At 40.6% G+C, this 15,005-nt stretch overlaps 1 pseudogene; it reads right to left on the minus strand.

Moving 5' to 3' along the window:
- Positions 1-10,183: 10,183 nt before the first annotated feature.
- On the minus strand, positions 10,184-12,644 carry LOC130863144 (heterogeneous nuclear ribonucleoprotein A3-like; annotated as a pseudogene).
- Between the last annotated feature and the right edge of the window lie 2,361 nt (positions 12,645-15,005).

The raw sequence follows: 15,005 nt of genomic DNA on the forward strand, positions 1-15,005 counted from the left end.
GGGAATGGAATAGTCGAGATGGAGGAAGGACAGAGATGAGAGCAAGGAAAGAGATATTTCAATTGAGGGAGCCATTATGGGACTAACAAGAATCATGACACTAGAGAAATTCCCAGGAATCCACAAGGATGACCCCAGGTAGGACCCTAAGCAATAGAGCGAACTGGCATGGCCCTGTAATCACACTGATGAATATCTTAAATATCACCTCAGAACCTTCATCCAGCAACGGATGGAAACAGAGGCAGAGACCTGCAGTGGAGCACTGGGCTGAGCTCCCAAAGTCCAGTTGAAGAGTGGGAGGCGTGAGAATATGAGCAAAGAGGTCAAAACCATGATGGGAACACCCACTGAAACAGTTTACCTGAGCTAATGAGAGCTCACCAACTCGAGTCAGACAGGGAAAGAACCAGCTTATGTTCAAATTAGTTCCACTGAATGTGGGTGACAGTTGTATGGCTAGGGAAGACTTTGGGGCCACTGGATGTAGCACCAGGATTTATCCATGCCGCTTGTACTGGCTTTCTGGGTGCCCATTCTCTTTAGATGGATACCTTGCTCAGCCTAGATATAGTAGGGAGGGGCTTGGACCTTCCCCAAAGCATTGTGCTTACCCTCTCTGAAGAGTTGATGGGGGGCAGTGGGAGAGAGTTGGAGGGAATGGGAGGAGGAAAGGGAGTGGGAACAAGGTTTGGTATATAAAATGAAAAAAAGATTGTTTTCTTTTGAAAAGAAAAGAAAAAATAAACCGAATATTCACAAAAATGTTGAGTTCAGCAGCGTTTAGATGTTAGTCAGAAAATAATGATGTCGCCGGGCGGTGGTGGCGCATGCCTTTAATCCCAGCACTCGGGAGGCAGAGGCAGGTGGATCTCTGGGAGTTTGAGGCCAGCCTGGTCTACAATAGCTAGTTCCAGGACGGGCACCAAAGCTACAGAGAAACCCTGTCTCGAAAAACGAAAAAAAAAAAAAAAAAAGAAAGAAAGAAAGAAAATAATGATGTTTACCACAACTGTTATCTGTGTTGGTCAGTTGGGACTGGTTGTAATCATTGGCTTACTTCCTTGAAAGACTCTATGAATGATTCTGTAAAGTATCCCACTCCTTTCCTCTGTGTTGCTTTCTGTGTCGATCAATGAGTGGAGAGAGAGAGAGAGAGAGAGGGAGAGCAGTAAGAGGGACAGTCACACACAGGGACAGACACACACACAGGGGCAGACTCATGAGACAGACTTCTCTAGACAGGCACAGATTCAGATTCATGCAACAGAGGGCAGAGGACACAGGGAGCATTGAGCAGAGAATCCAAATCTAGATGTGCTCTTGGTTAAATGATTCTAAGGGAACGGGCTCCTATTTCTTTCCTTATGTAACACTGATGCACTGATAGTGACTCAGAGTTAGTTGTTGATGTGTTTAATCCACTCAATGGACCCTAGGAGAGAACCTCTATTGTTTGGTTTTAATGACATAGTACCAACTTGCCTTCTAAATACTTAACATTTATAACTGTATATTGGAGCATCTATCCTCCCTCTTCAGAGACACATATCTATGCAGTGAGCTATGGTGAATGCAGACTCACAGCTGGTCAAGACACAGAGGATACATATATGTCTAGTGCTCAGACCTCAACACAATAGCTATATCACACCCTCCAAGATTCAGGGACTACTTTTGAACACGGAGGCAGAGGTTGTAGAGAAATGCTGCGAAATGGTGTACACTACACAATGACTGCATTCATGTGATTATCTTCACAAGACCTCCATAAACCTGGACCATCATTTCTTCATGCAGTGAGTAACTATGGCCAATTAATAGGTGATGGGAGAAGGGGTGTCTTAAAATTAAAAGAAAAGAAATAGCAAGTAAGTGACCACACTTTAACTCTATTACTGAAGGACAACATCATTGCTTGGCTGGCGTTTTTATACATGTTTGAGTATGTAATCCTCAACAAGGTTGGTTTTTGACTTGCAAATCCGTGAAGTTTATTGATGCCTGTTATGTTCAAAGGAACCTCCAAGTCTCAAAGCTCTAAAAGCAGTCCACAGATCCAGAATTGAGTTCAGCCTGGACTACTGGAGGATTTCTGCAGGGTATATAAAAAGCCAGCATTCCCCAGGAAGTTGTGAAGCTGTCTCCCCCTCTACCACAAGGAGTCACTTTCACTTATGACCAGCTGGAAGGACAAATGGCTCCCTGTGCTCCCCATTAACACACCACAGCTCACATTGGCCTCCAGGCTCCTTTAGTATCACAGGTACCTGCTACACAATTCAGAATGTAAAAGCCATTCTCACTTTCTATCCTATTAAACTACTTCCAGTTCACAGACTTCTCATTCCCCTTATTACCCTGCTCTCTCTCTCTCTGTCTCTCTCTGTCTCTGTCTCTCTGTCTCTCTGTCTCTGTCTCTGTCTCTGTCTCTGTCTCTCTCTCTCTCTCTCTCTCTCTCTCTCTCTCTCTCTCTCTCCTGCTTCTCTCACAGCCAGTTCCAATCTACTGACCATGGTCAGTCTACTACTTTTTCTGCTCTGAGCTCTTCCTGATGCCTCAAGTTGATCTCTCTCTCTCTCTCTGTGTCTGTCTCTATCTCTTTCTCTCTCTCAATAAAAACTTTCCCATTTCCTTACCATGCAGTAGTCACAGTTTCAGTTTATCTAATGCCAAGACACAGTTTAAAACTTTTGCATAGTATATTTTAATTGAAAACTATTAACAATTGTGTGCAGAGTTTAATAAGTACAGTGTCCTCTTTTAGAAAAATATATTTCCTTTAAAATTTCTATATGTTTTTCATTTCTTTCTAATACAGATATTGAGGGAGAGATCTGGTAATCCATTCTCATCATCTTAGACCATGTAACCCAATATGGTCAGAACTGCCATATCTTGGCTGCCCATGCATGTCAGCATTGCCCATTTCAGTTTCAATCTACAAGGCCGGGCGGTGGTGGCGCACGCCTTTAATCCCAGCACTCGGGAGGCAGAGGCAGGCGGATCTCTGTGAGTTCGAGACCAGCCTGGTCCACAAGAGCTAGTTCCAGGACAGGCTCCAAAACCACAGAGGAACCCTGTCTCAAAAAAACAACAGTTTCAATATACGTATTAACTTGATTGCTTCAAGTTACTGTTGATCAACTGCAGCAGCAACTAGAAAGAAAAGCAAGAATATTAGCAGTGTCACCAGGAACATTGGTGGCATCATCAGGATGGTGATGGGCAGCATCGTCAGTGTCATCATTGGTAGCATCTTATATAGGATCATCAAATCCTTGTGTCTAAGTAGGTGTGTGAACTGGAAGTTCATTTTGTTGTTTGTTTCCTCGTGTGCTGCTTGTGTTAGAGTGATTGTCTCCAAGATGTTGTTATCCTCACAAGTCAGTGTATGACCACAGAAAGGCCGACACTGACTAGTATTTAACAATTGTGTATCTGTGTAGATGCTTAGCCACTCAGAAACACAAAGTTATCACTGGGAGAGAAACCAATTCTCATTCTAGAATAGGAGGCAACCATGAGCCAACTATCACGACTTAGTCAGTTTTGGTGGACTGAACTGACTTTATGTGATATGTTTTCAATATATATGGGAATAAAAGAATTAGTTGTTTTCTGGTACCAGGTAAAGCCTATATAGCCCTATACGAAGCATGAAGTTTATTAATCATAAGTATTAGCACCAAAGAGAATTAGTTTTCGAGGACAAAATCTATTTTAAACCACTGTTTGAGGGCTGACTTACCCTGATCATCATTCTTTCTACTGAAAGCTTCTTGGTAATATTCTGCAGACCACCAATGTAGAATTTAGTGTCTCAACATGTCATCAGTCAACAACAATGGGAAGGGCAGAAACCTCAGTATCAAGTGGGAGAGTCAGTTAAGCCTTGAGAGTCTTGTCCATGCCACTGTTAACTGCATACTCAGCGTAGCGTTCAGTAGCCTTCATTGCAGCAATTCTATGCTCAAATGAGCTAAAATGGGGTATATATATATATCCTGACTCCATCACTTCAACCTTTAAAGAAATATTGAGAAATTACTTCTCATTAAATTGCTTACAATTTTATTCATTTTAACACTTTGTTAATGTCGCAGTTTTGATTTCAGTCCCCAAATCTTTATTGTTCAGTCTAATTTTAACATTACAGCCACTGATATCCTGTGACCTCTACTTCCTCTCTTTGAGTAAAAGGCCCCGGATTTTCAGAAACCCCAAAAGGGGACCTGCTCAACTTTTGCCTTTCTTCCTCTGCTCTTTGCTACCCAACATCACCATCCTCTGTATAACAGGAAGACATAAAAAGAAGAGGACAAAAGGTGTCCTCTCCAAATGTTGTGACCTGGATTTTAGATCCCAGCTGATTAATGGAATATGACAATGAGGAGCATCAGCAACGAAAGGAAACTCTCCCTTCTGCACTGCAATAGTCTTTTTCCAGAGCCTTTCCCAGTTGTTCATTGGGACCCTGGGGAAAATCAGTGAAGGTGACCTGAACATGCATGAACAAAGGTGAATGAACAAAGCATGCCTCTACCACGGCAGAGGGGAGTTGCTGAGCTGCAAGCATGGATTCTGGAGACACCTGCCCTCCTCTCGCTCCTTAATCAAGACCTGTTGCATGTGTGAGCAGTGGCCTATTTCAGCACCACTATGGTGATTTGAATGAAACAAAATCCAATACATTTAAACATTTGAATGCTTGGTCCCCATTGAATGGAAGTATTTTGAAAAGATTAGAAGGTGTAAATTTATTGGAAGACGTGTGTCAATGGGGGTGGGCATGCATGCGTGCATGTGCGCACGTGCGTGTTTGTGTGTGCTACTCTGCTGTGTGTGTGAAGAGCAGAGAACAACTTTCAGGCACTGGCTCCCCCTTCCCTGGATGAAGCAGGGTCTCTCACTGTTTTGCTGCTCAGTGTGTTCCAGTGTGACTGGCTTGTGGGTTTCAGAGCTGTTCTATGCTCTCAGCCTCCAACTGGATTTGGGGGTGCTGGAATTACATATGTCAGACACTTTCAACTTATAGTGCTTCCTGGGATGCACCTTGGGTCATTAGGTTTACAAGGCAAGTTTTCTAATTTTCTGAGCTGTGTTGCTGACCCATATATGTATTTGGGTTTATTTATTAACAGTTCAGAATGAAAATTATAAAGAGAAAACCATGATCAACATCCCCTCCTTGGCATGTAAACTTTCTTTTTCTCCAAAGCCAAGCATCATCTGGTAACATGTCTGTCATTGTAAGCCTTGTTTGACTGTACCTCTTTACGCAGACTTCTGTTTGGTAATTTGTTAGCATGTGGTGGAGGACTGATATTTTATACCTCAGGTCTGCGACTTTATACTGCAATTATAGGGGAAGTCCTGTGCTAGCTGGTTTTCAGTGCATTTAGCAGAAAAGTGATATCTCTTTCATTTCAGACACATGAATTGTTTCTTTGAAGAATGGAAGCTACAGCCCTTTGGCTTAGAAACTCTGGCATGTCTAATATTCTTTTGCAACTAGTAATATTGGAGTCTATATTCTAATCATTTGCTTATCAAAGATATTGTTTCCTTTCACGTGCTTCTCCATCATCATAGTTAACTACTCCATAGTCATTATACTGAAAACCTTTATCATTTTCTTTCTGTATCACCATGAAAAATCCATATTAGTTTAAAATTCTCCTTCTGGTATAAAGTGTGTTAACTTCCTGGGCTGTTGCTCTTACAGTCCAGTCACTTTCACTTGAATCTCAGAAGATGACTGGCCAGTGGATTTCTGTGATGAAGAATATAAGAAAGATGCAAGAACATTTTCAAGGCTAGGTCTTTTTGCTGGAACAATCCACAGTCTTGAAAAGACAGCCATCTAGAGCATCTCCTATCTCACAGTAAAATACTGTGCTTTCCAACATGGTGGGAATCACCTGCATGGATACTGCTCTCCTCAGGATGATAATAAATTCAGACTTTCCAAACTGTTCACAAAGCATCTCCTTTAAGTGTTTTCTGATGTACTTTTTAGGGTGCTTACACTGCCGTGCACTCTGCTCACCTATTGTCACCTCATCTGCTTTCACAGAAGGCCCTGATCGCAGAGAAGCACACTCAACATTGGAGTTCTTCTCCACTTCTCGTTTCTGAGTTGTTTTCCACAGCTGAGAAAATGGAGGGTTGCTCTGATTCACACTCATGGGCTCTGTGTTTTGCTGCACTTGTTTTCAAAATGCTTTTTTTTTCTTTACATTTTACAAGATATGGGCACATAAAAATTAAGAAACTACATAATATTTAACAGAAATTTTTTATATATTTAGCTACTCAAAAAAATCACTGACTATCAGTAGTAAATGTAAATAATTTAAAGCTTAGCATAGACTGAGAGAGAAACTTGATCCAACCAACCTAACCTACTCAGTGTTGACTTGAATGAACATCTTATTTCATTTGTATTTTGTTAACATATTTGTTAATTCTTTCAAAAGTGAATGACATGGTTTTAACCCTGACAAAGTACTCCTCGTGTAAAACATACTACCTCATTCAATCTAAAAATCTTAAGCCTTGACAGTGAATGCAAGCCTTTTGTGTGAAATTCCATAATTGGCAACAGACAAACTTTAGTAAAAATAATAAAGAATAAAACACCAATTAAACTAAAAGCAAAACAAATGGACACACTATAGACTATATATGTTGCAGGGTTTTATATAAACCTGTTGGGTCTATCTGCATAGAGTGCAGTCTTTCATGGTCTAGTTCCAGTGAACACATTGCATACAACTTTCATGATAATACTGACCTGACATGTGGAAATGAACAATTCTGGTCTGATGGGAATGGGTCCTACAGGGTCAGATTTTTGAAAGCCTGCTCCACGGTTGTTGGCATACTTTTGGTAAAGTATTCAGAGCGGTGGCCTTGTTGGAGGAGGCGTGTCACTTGACATGAGGGACATGTACAAAGTTGGGTCCTGTTGTCTAAACACTCTGCAGCAGTGCAGACATGGGCTTACGGATGTGTGTTTGTCCTTAAACAAAATATACTGATTTTTTAAATTAGATTTACCTCACATCTTGTTTTTTTCTTAGAGACATGGGGTAGAGCGTCTTCCTTGGGGCAAACATTAGTTTTATATTTTTCAAGAACTTCACGAGTTCCCACTTTTAAATCTTTTTTCATGACTTCCGTAAGATGTACATACTGCAGTGCACCATGTTCATGTTCTACTTTTTTCACTGTCTTGGTAGCAGGTTGCTCTGAGTATAGGGACTTGCTGTCATATTTCTTCTTTAGTTTTTGTTCTGTAGATATTTTCTGAATAAGAGGAGGTGGATTGTTTTCAAAATGACTCTGACATTACATATTACAGTGTTTGGATGAAGAAAAAGTTAAATATATTCATGCATGTTTTGCTACTTACGGCATCACTAGCTATCCCCTGTGACCTCAGAGGATCCCTAAGGCACAGAATGTACCAAAAGTTTAGTGAACTGCTTCCCGGCTGGACAGCCCAGTCCCGAGGCCCTAGGATGCTCCCCCATCTGCCACAACTTCACTAGCAGGCCAACAGGAAAGTTTCCTGCAGGTAGGCTGCTCCAAATCCCCCATCAATCAGACAGACCCTGCCATCTAAACATCCCACTGGACACCCAAACCCATCCATCTCCTGTGAACTCAGAGGATCTCTGAGGCACAGAATGCAGCTGCACAGAGCAGACCAAGAGGTGAATGACCAGCTCCCTGCTGGTCAGTCAGTCTCTAGGTCCTAGAACCCAGGGCTAAACCCTGGACCCCTCTTCCACCTACCTCAACTTCCCTAGGAGGCCAGCAGGCAAGCCACCTGCAGGCATGCTGGTCCAACACCCACCATTGATCAGACCCTGTACTCTTCAAGTCCCACTCCACTGCCAAACTCACCCATTCCCAGAGAACTCAGCTGCATCCTGAGATACAGAAAGCAACTGCATGGAGCCAGCCAAAAGCAGCTCCCTAAGACACAGAGAGCAACTTCAATGATCAGTCAAGAAAGGATCCCTGAGACACAGACACCAACTGTAAAGACTGGAGCAAGAGGCAAGCACACTGCCAGCACCAACTGGAAGGAGAAATGGGTATGCACCAATACAAGAATACATTCAACAACCTAAAACACAACATGGTAACACCAGATCGCAGTGGTCGCATGATAGGAAGACCTGAACATCCTAGCTCAGAAAAGGCAGAAGAAAACGACATTAAATATAACTTTATGAAGATGATAGAAACCCTTAAAGAGGGGAACATAGAAAAATGTAGAGCTTAATAACATTAAATAAGAAAAGTAAAATAAAATTCAAGGTGATTACCCTTAGCTGTTTTCTTCCTTTAAAGATATGAGGTAGTTCTTTCTTCATACATGTATTGTATTTATATTTTTCAAGAATTTCACGAAAATTTTCTTTTAAATCTTCTTTGATGAGATCCTTTAGAGGCATGCAGTGGGAATCATTCTGGTCATCCACACTTTCCTCATCTGTTTCCACCAAGGGCTTTCCTGAACGTGAAGGGGCACTGTCATGGGCTCCTTTATAGCTTTTCTTTTTTTTGTGTTCTGGAGCAGTTCTCTGCAGGAGGGAAGGTGAAGGGTTCATTTGCTTGGTTTCCTAGCAGAATTTTTCTTATCTCTAGGTGCTTATTTTTAAAATTATCTTTACAAGTCACAAGTTGTAAACCCTGAGAAAGTAAAAAGTGTTCAATACTTAACAGTTAAACTTCCTCACATATGCCCATTTTGTGTCAAATCACTAGGAACTGAAAATGAATTACTTTCTCCTAGAACTGACTATAAATCATGAAGCCATGATTTTTGTCATTGTTGATTGAAATATTTATGTCATGATGTGTCACATATCCACAAACACGAATTAGATAAGATGTAACATGTAAAAACAAGTCTCACAACTAAAGGTTTGACCTTGCATGAATATTTCCTCAGAGAACTTGCAATACTACTACCCAAGAGTGTTTAATAAACAATAATTCTCTTCCTCAAATTAATAATTAATATATTTCAAATTAATGATTTTCTATCTTAAACTATACATGTAAATGGAAGAAAATGATTCTTTTTAAAAAATATTTATTTGTTTATCATGTATACAATATTCTGTCTGTGTGTAAGCTTGCAGGCCAGAAGAGAGCACCAGACCCCATTATAGATGGTTGGGAGCCACAATGTGGTTGCTGGGAATTGATCTCCAGACCTTTGGAAGAGCCAGCAATGCTCTTAACCACTAAGCCATCTCTCTAGCCCCAAGACAATGATTCTTAAAGTATTACACAGTATTTTTACTTCATTTTAATAACTGTAATTGAAATTTTTTAATTTTAGCATGCTTACAGGATTTTTTTTCTTAAAAATAGGCATATGTGAAGAGTTTTAGTTGTTAAGTATTGAACACTTTTTACTATCTCAAGGTATTTAGGGGTAAAGTCATATATGATTTCTAATTGTACATATTAGATTTGACTTGAGATCACAGACAGTAGGAGCAGAGATATTAAGAGTGTCAACAACAAGAGACACACAATTATATGAATACAGCTGCTTCTAGGAAAAAGGAGAAGCAGATGCTATAAAGCTTTGGGGACAATAATTAGTGAATAAAGTTAAACACATCTATTGCACAGAGGCAGAAACCAACCAACAACAGAAATGGATGTGTAAGAAATATCAGATGTGTTCTTCAAAAGTAGTCTAGTATCAGTGTGAAACATTTTTAAAAGGCAAGGAAAGAGGGTCAAGCAAATTGAGCCCTCTGTCCAAAGGAGAGCAAACAGAAACAATGGAGATTTTTTATTTCAAACTACACATTGTGAACGTGTTGCGCACGTACATGGCCTAGCTGTGCTACAACAAGTTCTAATGCAGTCTACTGTCCTCTGTGAGAGGGAAATCAATGATAGAATAAAACCCTAATTGCAAAGGTTCCATTCTGGTTAATGGTTCTCTTTCTAAGCTTTGGGGTTGATACAGGAACCTGTTCTCTCTGTCAGTAGAGAAAGATTAAAATCATACAGCTTAGTTCCCAGCTGGTATTTTAAGGGTTGGCTGGAGATTTTTACAGTTCCTCTAATGCATTTAGGATGACTGTCTCAAAGTAACCTGCAGCTTTCCTGACAACTCCTCACTCTCTCTCTCCTGCTAAGAAATGTAGCCCTTTTCTGCTGTTTTTGAAAACCTCCTGCTACCATATCCACCACATCCACCACCTGATCCATAGCCACCACCATAAGGACTGCCTAAGCTTCTTCCACAAAAACTGCCCCCTTTCATGGGTCCATAATTTGATTGCTGTTGTCCACCATAATTTCCAAAGTCATTATAGTTCCCACCACCATAGTTACCTCCACCAAAATTTCCTCCTTCATAGTAACTGTCATGTCCTCCTCCTGCACCACCACCATATCCACCACCTTGGTTTCCATAGCCTGGTCCACCACCACCACCACAGCTTCCTCTACTGCTGTAACCAGGACCACCACCATAGGTGCCACCATCACCTCCAAATCCATTATATCCACCATCACCACCTCCATAACTACCTCTGCGCCACCACCTCCACCACCGTAGCCTCCTCTTCCACCAAAGTTTCCACCACGACCAAAATTACCTCCACCACCTCCAAAGTTGCCTCCACGACCCATAAAATTGCCAGATCCACCACTCTGGGATCCAGAAGACTGCATCTCTTGTTTAGAAAGGACCTTTTTCACTTCACAATTTTGCCCCTTAATAGTGTGGTATTTCTGAACAACAATTTTATCAACTGTGTCATGGTCATCAAAAGTCACAAAAGCAAATCCTCTCTTTTTCCCCACTCTGCCTGTCTTCGTAACTTCTATGGTTTCAATCTTGCCATACTTTTCAAAGTAGTCTCTCAGGTTATACTCTTCTGTATCCCCTTTAATACCACCAACAAAGATTTTCTTCACTGTTAAATGGGCACCAGAATTTACAGAATCCTCTCTAGAAATGGCTCTCTTTGGTTCCACCACACGCCCATCAACTTTGTGTGGCCAAGCACACACTGCAGCATCCACCTCTTCAATGCAAGAGTAGGTCACAAAACCAAAAGACACTTAAGGTCATGCTCAACCTCCTTAGCGATCAGGGAAATGCAAATCAAAACAACTTTGAGATACCATCTTACACCATTCAGAATGGCTAAAATCAAAAACACCAACGATAGCCTTTGCTGGAGAGGATGTGGAGTAAGGGGTACACTCATCCATTGCTGGTGGGAATGCAAACTTGTGCAACCACTATGGAAAGCAGTGTGGCGGTTTCTCAGGAAATTTGGGATCAACCTACCCCAGGACCCAGCAATACCACTCTTGGGAATATACCCAAGAGATGCCCTATCATACAACAAAAGTATATGATCAACTATGTTCATAGCAGCATTGTTTGTAATAGCCAGAACCTGGAAACAACCTAGATGCCCTTCAATGGAAGAATGGATGCAGAAAGTATGGGATATATACATATTAGAGTACTACTCAGCAGTAAAAAACAATGACTTATTGAATTTTGCATGCAAATGGATGGAAATAGAAAACATTATCCTGAGTGAGGTAAGCCAGACCCCAAAAGAGGAACATGGCATGTACTCACTCATAATGGCTTTCTAGCCATAAACAGGGGACATTGAGCCTATAATTCGTGATCCTAGAGAAGCTATATAAGGTGAACCCAAAGAAAAACATATAGGCATCCTTCTGGATATTAACCTTCATCAGGAAATGAAAGGAGACACAGACAGAGACCCACATTGGAGCACCGGACTGAAATCCCAAGGCCCTAATGAGGAGCAGAAGGAGAGAGAGCACGAGCAAAGAACTCAGGACTGCGAGGGGTGCACCCACACACTGAGACAATGGGGATGGTCTATCAGGAACTCACCAAGGCCAGCTGGACTGGGTCTAAAAAAAGCATGAGATAAAACCGGACTCGCTGAACATAGCAGACAATGAGAAGTCAAAAGCAATGGCACTGGGTTTTGATCCTACTGCACCTACTGGCTTTGTGGGAGCCTAGGCTGTTTGGATGCTCACCTTACTAGACCTAGAAGGAGGTGGGAGATCCTTGGACTTCCCACAAGACAGAGAACCCTGACTGCTCTTTGGGCTGCTGAGGGAGGAGGAGTTGGTTGGGGGAGGGGGAGGGAAATGGGGGGCGGTGGTGGGGAGGAGGCAGATTTCTATAATAACTAACTAACTAAATAAATAAATAAATAAATAAATAAGTTTTTAATCTCTTCACAAACCATCTCTTTTAGGTCCCTTCTGAAGAGGTCCTTCAGCCATAAGTACTGCTCCTGTTGTATCTCCTTTGCCTGCTCCTTCAGCAGAGCTACCTGCTCCATACACATTCGGCTTAATTCATTCCTGACTTGTCCCATAATTTCCTCTACATCCTTTCTGAAAAGTTTCCTCATCCTTGCATGCTCTACAGCCAATTCCTCCCTCAGTATTTCTTTTATGTCATTTCTGAGGAGTTCCTTCCATCGTGTGCAACGGCAATCAGCTTGCTCCTTTATGTCCTCCTTCCTCTTGACCGAAGGAAGTCTTGAATGCACTTGTGCATCTTTTCTATCAGTCATTTTCTGCTGATGAGAAAAAGGAGATTAGTTTTCTTGGCTTTCTTCACAAATTTATTGTTGTTGGTGGTGGTGTTGGTGTTGGTGTTGGTGGTGGTGCTGGTGGTGGTGGTGGTGTTTGGGAATGCTTTTTCAAAGTGGCTTTGTCCTTGCATGTATAGGAAACAGATTGGGAAAGTAGAGAGCTCATTTTTAACACTTTTGTTTCTTCATATGTTTGGCTATTCAAATCACTAGGCTATAGTCAGTCATTGAAAATGATTTACCTTAGCCTGGAGTAGAAGTATAACCATGATCCAACAAACTTACTCAGTATTAACTGAAAAAAATATATTTTATTGTATATTAAATTTGCCTAAAATAGTAAATTGCATGATTTTTAACATTACAAATTTATTCTTGAACAATGGACTTTGTATTTTTCACCTTTGATATCTAGTTGGGTCATTGTTGCCCTGTTATAAATAACTCCATTTAACAATTTTTATGTCTGTATATGTATATGTATATAAGGAGGTGTGTTTCCTTAGATCTCTTTCTGCAGAGATCCCTGGCTAAGTGTTGATTTTATCTCTCATTACAGGCACTAGAGACAATTAGAAACTGGGGCAGAACTAAATCTATAAACTTGGCATGAGTGTGAATGGTAACAGCACTACAATGGCATCCTGGAGAATGACCTCTTTTTAACTTATCCTAACGTGCTGGTTACTACAGACACATTGTTCATAATGCCAATCACATACTCAGGAGGCCTAAACTTATCATACATACATCATTAGGGGACATTATACAAGTGAGACAAAGTAAATTTTTCAGGATAAAGTTTACCTCAAATGTAAAGACAGTTTAAGATAAGATTTCATGAAAAATTACTAGATTCTGAGAGTGTATGTTTAGTTTAATTTGTTTATGTACATGTGTGCCCAATAATTTGAACATGCATCATGTGTGTGCTGATCTCTTAGAGACCTGTATCAGGCATTAAATCCCTTGGAATTGTAAATGCAGGTGGTTGTATGTTGCTGTATGAGTTCTGGGAACTAAATTCAAGTCCTCTTGATGGAATAGTAAGGGATTTACATTCTGTGCTATCTCTTCTGACATTTTTATTTAAAAAATTAGATAGTTTATTGTAAAGATTTTATGCCTTACAAAATATTTCTAGATAAATATTAGCAAAATATTAGAGATGAACAAACATACAATGCTTTATGAAGGAAAATTCAGATATGGCTGATAGGAATTGCATGTAGAGTGATAAATTGACCAGGTCACGTGCACATTTCATTTAGTTACTTTTACAGAGAGAGTAGATGACATTTGCTTGAGATTGTGTCTCCTAGGAAGACCAAAGTAGCTACAATCATCTAGTCTTATCAACATGGCCACCTAAACATGACCTGAACAGAGATGGCACCAATAGACACACTAAGTCATGGAGCCTCACCTGTATATAAAGAACTATGGAAAATGGGGACTACTGAGGGATGGAGAGATGGTCTTCCCCAGAGACATGCCTCCCACAATGAATTATCTAATACTGGAGGTCCATCCTGAGATCATATGATACATGTAATATTATACTGGTTGAAGAGGGTGTACTCATACATTTAGGAGTGTGTATCTGTGTGTGTGTGCTTAACATCATAAAGAAAAAAGTCATAAGTTTGAGAGCAAGGGGAGTGTATGGTAGGAGTTGGGGGAAATGAAGTAATAATGTATTTATATTTTTATTTGAAAAAATATTAATTAAGAATAAATCAAAAATTGGATCTTTAGCAATCCAATGAACAGGTGTGACTCAGATAGAAGGGAAACCTTCTGCATGGATCAGTTTACTGACATGGCTCAAAACACACTGGATTCAATTCTATCTTTTTTTTTTTTTTTTTTTGATTTTTCGAGACAGGGTTTCTCTGTGGTTTTGGAGCCTGTCCTGGAACTATGGATTCAGTTCCTTACAAGGAACTATAATCCAGCTTGTAGAAGAAATCTGGAATTTTGATGGCTAATTCAGGGTATATAAGTAACTACATATATCCCCTTGGGGCCACATGTCTCTTTTGGTGACTTGATTTTGAACAGTGTGTAGAAAGCAAATATGTGTATGTGAAATATTTTCATTTTTAATATCCAGTTTTCTCAAAAAAAAAGCTGCAAGATGAGACTCGGGTCATGGCTCAATGGATGTCTCAGTTTTCTTTCTGTTGCTGTGATAAAAACCATGATCAAAAGCAACATGGGAGGAAATGAATTATTTCACTTCTATATCCCAGGCCACAATCCACTGAGAGAAGTCAGGACAGAAACTCCAGTAGGAACTCAAGGAGGAGCCATGGAGCATTAGCTGCTTACTGGTTA

This window comes from Chionomys nivalis, chromosome 20, assembly GCF_950005125.1.
Source record: "Chionomys nivalis chromosome 20, mChiNiv1.1, whole genome shotgun sequence".
Lineage (NCBI taxonomy): Eukaryota > Metazoa > Chordata > Mammalia > Rodentia > Cricetidae > Chionomys > Chionomys nivalis.